This window comes from Camelus bactrianus, chromosome 34 (assembly GCF_048773025.1).
Source record: "Camelus bactrianus isolate YW-2024 breed Bactrian camel chromosome 34, ASM4877302v1, whole genome shotgun sequence".
Classification (NCBI taxonomy): domain Eukaryota; kingdom Metazoa; phylum Chordata; class Mammalia; order Artiodactyla; family Camelidae; genus Camelus; species Camelus bactrianus.
This window is the reverse complement of record NC_133572.1, coordinates 19405391-19413345: the sequence shown is the minus strand read 5'-3', so window position 1 is coordinate 19413345 and position 7955 is coordinate 19405391. Positions and strand designations below refer to the sequence as shown.

The 7955-nt window shown below is 42.8% G+C and overlaps 1 non-coding gene across 1 annotated transcript; it reads right to left on the bottom strand.

Annotated features, from left to right (window-relative positions):
* Positions 1 to 7653: 7653 nt before the first annotated feature.
* Positions 7654 to 7725, bottom strand: TRNAA-GGC (transfer RNA alanine (anticodon GGC)). The gene has a single exon. It is a non-coding gene; the product is annotated as a tRNA-Ala (tRNA).
* Between the last annotated feature and the right edge of the window lie 230 nt (positions 7726 to 7955).

Sequence of the window (7955 nt, the reverse complement as noted above, 5' to 3'; positions counted from 1 at the left end):
GCTCCTCTGTGCGAAATGCTTTATGAAGTCGAGGTGCTTCGGGCAGGTGGTAGAACCCTCCCTGTGTGTTTTCCTGCCTCCTGGGGACCTGGAGCCCGGTGGCTGCGGGTCTGGGAGGGTAGCAGGGGCTCATCAGGAGTTGCTACGGGCGGGGGGTGGTTGGCGGCTGGAGCCCATCCCGTAAACCAGGGTGTCCAAGTGAGAGCTGCTGGCGCTCCGAAAAAGCAAAGGTCATCCAGCCACATCAGGACCCTGAAGGAAAGGAAAAGATGCCAGAAACGGAGCCACTTTTTGAGGGGCTGCTGTCAAATTAGGAGCAGTCAGGCCTGAGTGCAGTGGTAAATGCTGGCTTTGTGTGTGTGTATGAATCTTTTTTTTTTCTTTTTCACTGTTGTTGTTATTTGGGGGGGGGGGTGATTAGGTTTATTCATTTATTTATATTTAGAGGAGGTACTGGGGATTGAACCCAGGACCTCGTGCATGCTAAGCATGTGCTCTACCACTGAGCTCTACCCTCCTCCCAAATGCTGGCTTTCTGATTCTCAAATAGTTACCTAGCATGACAGTAAGCTCCTTCTTCCCACCTCTAATTTATGTGAAGACCACACTGAACCAGCAATGCGTTAATCAGTGGAAAGAAAACAAATCACGTCATTTATTTAAATAGTGAATTGCAGTCCAGTTTTCTATTCATCAGGGGAGACTGAAAACTAATAAATTCAAGGAGGAAATCAAGGGGAAGTTGGCCATGTGATCAGAGACCACCAGTGCTTGTGTGTGTGTATGTGTGTGTACATGGGTGCACATACATGTTTCACGTGTAAAAGAAAATCAGATAAGCCTTAAATGGTAATCCTGCCTATCCCTGTTTCACCCTCTCTGTTGAGATTTGTGTACAAGTGCTGACTCTGAGAGGGCTGGAAACTTCACAGGCAGTCTGCTAGTAAGGCCACAAAATCAATGGGCAAAGGGTTGGAATATGTTTTTAGGAAGAAGCACAAACACGGGCACAACCGTGGCTGATCCTGTAGCCGGGAGAGAGGCGTGCATGCAACAGAAGGTGAGTGGCTGGGCAGCAGGAGAGTCCGGGAGAGGGAGGAGAGGGATGTGTTGTGACAAAGAGGGTGTGGGAAGCTCTGCCGTCAAGGGAGGATGTGAGCGAATTCACCTGCTCCCTGCAGGGCATGTGAGGGGAAGTTCACCCAACTTGGAGATCACCCAACTTGAAAAATATTTCACAAGTACACGGATGCCTTACGAGAGCTAGGACTTGGAGGCCTCCCAAAGGTTTGGAATATGCCTCGGGCTAAGAGCCCCTCAGCCAGGAGTGACCTTCTGGAGGTCTCTCCGGCTACACCTTGACCTTCCTCCCCGACCTCTACTCTTGTGCCCACCTCTCTGCCCTCACATAGACACACAATAGGCAGCATGTTTTTTTTTTTCCAAAATGCAAATCTTGATTATATCAGTGACCTGAGAGATAGAGATCTCTCTGCGGCTTTTAGGATATAGATAAAATCATGAATGTGGCCCCAAATCCCCGAGTGACTTGCCCTCCCGCGACTCTCGTATCCGCTCCTCTCTGCCTTCTGCCTCCTGGTCACTGGCTGCTTCTCCCTCCAGCATCTCTGATGCTGTTTTCTCTTCTTCCCCTCTGTCCTTTACCTGATAAAGTCCTCTTCATATTCACTCTGGAACATAAATATTATTTCCTTCCTGCTCTAACAACCCTTTAGTCAACTTTGAACCGTGTATCCCACTTGAAATCAAATAATGTGCAGTATGGGCTGCTTGAGCCAAATCTCTGTCCTACTTACCACTGAAACCCTAGCGCCTGGCCCAGCGTTTTGCCTCCAGTGAGTTTATCTCTGGTAGACAATGTGTTCCAAGTCCCTCCACCCCCAAAGAAGACTCCAATAGCTGATTGGAGAATTCAGCGGGACTTAAGTACCCCACCTAAAATTGAATTATTTACTGCTTAGTTTCACAGAATCATTTTAAAAAGGTCAATAATTTGATTCACCCCTTTAATCTAGTAATGTTTAAATATTTGATCAATATTTGGTGGAGTTGGGGAGAAAATGATTTTTTTAACTAATAAAAGTCCTGTACTACTGTTTTCAAAATAAGCAACGTGTATGCATTTATTACCTAGTTTTCCAAACCAGATAACCCAATAGTGGTCTTTCCCAATAGCCAAAACTACAGATTCAATTTCCTGATTTTTCGTTCCCTGCAGCTGCTGATGGTCAGACAAGCCTCAGCTAGGTGGTGCCAGGGTTGGGGGCATTTTCACACAAAACAGAGCGTTCGCCCATCAGTAGATACCAGCGAGAAGCGTTTGCATCTTCATGAGGGTTTTGTCTACTTTGGTGGTGCGAAGAAAGAAGACCAATTTTCATTTCACTCATTAAGTGAGTTGTATGTGGAAACCTGTGTTGCCTGGCACCATGTTTCCCGTGTGTCCCAGTGAGGTGTCAGCACTGCTTGAGGCAGGTGCTCCCAGCCACTGCCCACTGGCCACCCCTCCATGACCTCGCCTTTCAGCCCCGGTTTGAGGAACGTGGTGCAGCCTCAACCGGCTCGCAGCAGCCAGCTGGGGCCCTTCTCCTTCCTGCTCTTTCGTGTCCTATCACCTTGTGTCCATCTTCACCAGCGGTGTCTTTGGTTGGCTGCTCCGCTGCGGGTGGTGGTAAGCAGCACAGGGAACGCCCACCACCCCGCCCAGAGAGCTCTAAGTCCTAGTCCCCAGAACTCATGCGTGTGTGACGTTACACGGCAACGGGGCATTGCAATCGCAGCCGGAATTCAGTTCAGTCATCGGCTGGCCTTTAAGAGGGAGTGTATCCTGGGTTATCCAGGTGTGCCCGAGGTAATCACAAGTTCCTTAAAAACAGAAGAGGGAGGCTGATGTGCAGGTGCGAGTGATGAGACCTGAGAAGGCCTGAACCCATTGTCACTGGCTTTGAAGTTGGAAGGAAGGGGACATGTGGCAATGGATCAGTGGCCCCTAGAAGCTGGAAATGGCAAGGAACTGGGTTCTTCTAGAGCCTCCAGAAGGAGGGCAGCCCCGCCAACACCTTGACTTTCGCCCAGATGAGACCCAACTGGGACTCATGACCTCTGCAACTGTAAGATAATAAATCTGTATGTTTTGAGCCATTCAGTTTGGGGTAATTTGTTATAGCAGCAACAGAAAACAAATCTACAAGCCCTGGTTGGGGGCAGGTGCAGGAAAAGTCTCAAGGTCGAAGAATGTAGTCTTGATTGATACTGTGGGCTGGACATTTTAATTTCTAAATGAAGATCATATTTTGTGGTATGAAGTGATCGTAGAGCCTTTTATTACCTAAGCGTGACCAGACGGTCATTGGACCTGTGGGACATTGTCATTTAAAAACAGGGAAAAACTTCCTCCAGTGGATAAAACTTAAAGGTCTAGTGGAAGGTAAAAAGAAATACCCATTTTGATTATATTCCATAGGCTGTGTTGTTTAACATACCTTTTAGTATAATATCGAAGCTCATGTAAAATGCATTTCAAATTTAATATATTCATTCAGCAAATGTCTCTTGGTTCCTGACATTTTCTGAGCCTCCTTTGTGAGCATCTTTTCAGTTCTGTGAGAAACTAAGATTTTGCAATAAATTCCTTTTCCACTTTTAACCAGCCCTGGTTCTTGTTGCTTGCAACTAGGAAGAGTAACTGATGCAGGAAACAGAAGAATCACTTTGGGTCTAGTTGTGTGACTCCAGATGGGTTATTCGTCTTTGCTCGGGGTGGCCAGCCTCCAAGATGGCGCCCGGTGAGCTTTGATGCCCCTTGGGTCGTTCCCTCTCAGATTGGTGCGTGGTTGGACGGTGACACCAACAGCATATAGAAGTGATGGTAAGTCACTTCCAAGCCACTTTCGAGGTTAGGTTATAAAAATCTGTGGCTTACAGCTTGGGTGTGTTTTCTCTCCCCCCAGCCCCTCTCCACATGCTTTGGTGGAAGCTATGTTGTGAACAGCCCTACAGTGAGGCCCCCATGGGGAGGAACCGAAGCCTCCTGCCAGTACGCATGTGAGTGAATCAGGAAGTAGATACTTCAAACTTTCAAGTCTTTCAGAGCCTGCAGGCTGGGCTGCCAGCTTGACTCCAGCCTCATGAGGAGACCTGAAATCCTAGTCACCCAACCACGCCACTCCTGGATTCCTGACCCTCAGGAGCTATGAGATAGTAAACAATGGCTGTTTTTAGCTGCTGAGTTTGGTGACAATTTGTTATGCTGCTGTAGGTAGCTAATACACACTTCACAAAAACTCTCCTACATTTTGCACTATGAATAAAGATAATACACCCTGAATTGCTAGGAAAATACACCTTGAAATGCCAGAAAAACTGTCAGATGTTTCCCATAGGGAGAGAACGCTGGAGAGAGAATGCTAACATCTGGTATGAGGCAGAACAGGTGATCTGCAAGAGTCCTCCCCATCCCAAGATCCTGCAATAGATTGAAACTGAATAGTGACTATGAGAACTGAATTTCCATGAAATAGTCCAGATTTTCTACTTTCAGACTAAGCTATACCTAAAAGCAGATAGGGCAAAATCTGCAGCTTAGATTCAGTTTACTTCTTGTTTACAGATGTTAGGCATTTGTTTTCAGGTGTTGTTTATTTTTATTTTTAGTCAGCTTTATTTTTTAATATGCAAACCTTTCTACACATGAAAAGGCATGATCTAATTTATAGGCTATATTTTAATTGGCATAAAACACTATTTGCAACCATGGCTGAATTAATTTTTGACATATTCAGGCATCATCTTGAGTTACACTGACTCCGTGGGTCAGCTCTGCTAACTCGTGCAATCAGAACAGTTCATCAGTTGATCAGTGTGATGGGCATGACGAGCTTGCATTGCCGTAAAGCTATTTCTCAGTCTGTTTCAAAAAGATTCGCAACCCCGGTCATGCGTCTCTGCCCTTGGGCTCTATTTTTACCATCTCATGTTTATATTCAACTTGCAAATCTGATTTTCAGAGATGTCTGAGTTTAGAATTGACTGTGGGGTTTAAATAGAAGAACAGAATTGCTCTTGTAGTGTAAAAACACAGGCGGTTGCCTCCCTGGATCTTTTGTTGAGCTGTCACTTGGCGATGGTTATTTGGTGACATTGTTATTTTATTCTGCCATGTGGAGATTCACTAAATTAGGGTAATGGGTTATGCTGTCAATCAAATTTGACAAAACCTCTATGAGATTTTGTAATGCAATGAAATCAACATGGTCCAGTTGTACTGACCATGATGAGCAGTATACCTTAATAATTGAAGGGCTATATCTTTTTTAAATGCTGTAAAGTGTATTTATTTACGATGGATCTAGGTTCCCACTGCATTGGGAAGTGTGGTCCTCAGGGTAACTGTTTTTGGGTTTTTTGTATATATATTTTTTGATTGACGTATAGTCAATTTACAATGTTGTGCCAACTTCTGGTGTACAGCACAGTGCTTCAGTCATACATGAACATACATATATTTGTTTTCATATTCTTTCACCATAAGTTACTATAAGATATTGAATATAGTTCCCAGCATTATACAGCATTAATCTGTTGTTTATCTATTCTATATATATCAGTTAGTATCTGCAAATCTCTAACTCCCATTTTATCCTCCCCACCCCTCCCCAGTAACCACAAGTTTGTTCTCTGTGTCTGAAAGTCTGTTTCTGTTTTGCAAATAAGTTTTGTTGTTTTTTTAGATTCCACATATAAGTGATATCATATGGTATTTTTCTTTCTCTTTCGGGCTTATTTCACTTAGAATGACAATCTCCAGGTCCATCCATGTTGCTGCAAATGGCATTATTTTATTAAGTAGTATTCCATTGTATAAATATACCACAACTTCTTGATCCAGTCATCTGTCAATGGACATTTAGGTTGCTTCCATGTTTTGGCTATCATAAATAGTGCTGCTATGAATATTGGGGTGCATATATCTTTTTGAATTAAAGTTCCCTCTGGATATGTGCCCAGGAGTAGGATTGCTGGATCATATAATAAGTCTATTTTTAATCTTTTGGGGAATCTCTATACTGTTTTCTGTAATGCTGCACCAAACTACATTCCCACCAACAGTGTGGAAGGGTTCCCTTTTCTCCACACCCTCTCCAGCATTTATCATTTTGAATGATGGCCATTCTGGCTGGTGTGACATGATACCTCATTGTAGTTTTGATTTGCATTTCTCTGATAATTAGTGATATTGAGCATTTTTTCATGTGCCTATTGGCCATTCCTATGTCTTCATTGGAAAATTGCTTGCTTAGCTCTTCTGCCCACTTTTGGATTGGGTTGTTTGTTTGCTTTCTTATTAAATTGTATGAGCTGTTTATATATTCTGGGAATTAAGCCCTTGTCAGACTAATCTTTTGCAAATATTTTCTCCCACTCCATAGGTTGTCATTTTGTTTTGCTTATGGTTTCCTCTGCTGTGCAAAAGCTTTTAAGTTTAATTAGGTTCCATTTGTTTATATTTGTTTTTATTTCTATTGCCTGGGTAGACTGCCCTAGGAGAACATTGCTGAGATTTATGTCAGATAATGTTTTGCCTATGTTTTCTTCCAAAAGGTTTATAGTGTCTTGTCTTATGTTTAACCCTTTAAGCCATTTTGAGTTTATTTTTGTGTATGCTGTGAGGGAGTAGTCTAACTTCACTGATTTACATGCTGCTGTCCAGTTGTCCTTACACCATTTGCTGAAGAGACTGTTTTACTCCATTGTATGTTCTTGCCCCCTTTGTCAAAGATTAATTGACCAAAATTTTGTGGATTTATTTCTGGGCTCTCTATTCTGTTCCATTGATCCATATGTCTGTTTTTGTATCAATACCATGCTGTTTTGATTGCTGTAGCTCTATAGTATTGTCTGAAGTCTGGGAGGGTTAGTCCTCCAGCTTCGTTCTTTTTCTTCAGTAATGCTTTGGCAATTCTGGGCCTTTTGTGAGTCCATATAAATTTTAGGATTATTTGTTCTAGTTATGTGAAGAATGTTCTCAGGGTAACTTTTTAACTTCTGACACTCTCAAGGCAAAGTTTAAGTATGGCATTTAAAAACATTTGATTATATACATGTATATGGGTATATATATAATGATGTGTGTGTATGTATATAAATGTCATTGGAACGACATTTATGGAGAACAGAGTGTGTTGAGGAAGAAAATCTTTTCCTCTATTCTCTTAGTTTCAATAACTGGGGTCTTGAGAATTAAACTAAGAAAAGATAATTAGTGGGAGAAAAGATATACAATTTTTATTAATACTCACATGCGTGAGAGTTCACAGAAGTGAAACTCAAAAAACTGGCTAGAAATTTTGAATAACTTCTAAAAGTCGACAACTAAGAGTATGGGAGTGAGCTGGACTACGGCCCTCCTCTGCTTTGTCCACACACACTGGCGCAGCAGGGGAGACGCCATCAAGGTGGTCACCTTCTGCCTGGGGCCACTTTCGGTCTCTATAACCAATACCAGCCAGAGGAAGGGGCGACTTCCTGTCCCCAGAGTTTTATTTACTTAATTTTTAGTTTTTATCTTTTTTTGGTTGTTTTTTTTTGGGGGGGGGGAGTAATTAGATTTATTTATTTATTCATTAATTTTAGTGGTGGTACTGGGGATTGAACCCAGGACCTCATACATGCCAGGCACACACTCCACCACTGAGCTATACCACCTCACTGTTCCCAGAGTTTTAACAGCGATTTTTTTGCCCACACAAATTTTGAGAGCACGTTCCTCTGTATAGGTATGAAGATTAATCTGCTAAAATAAGGGTCAATAGTGGCAAATGATGAGCCACAAGGAGGTAATTCTGATAAGTTTGCAGCAAATGGGGAAGCCCCTTCACTGGTGTAGTGTTCAGTGATATCCTTTCCCCCTACTTAGAGAAACAAACAGAATTTAT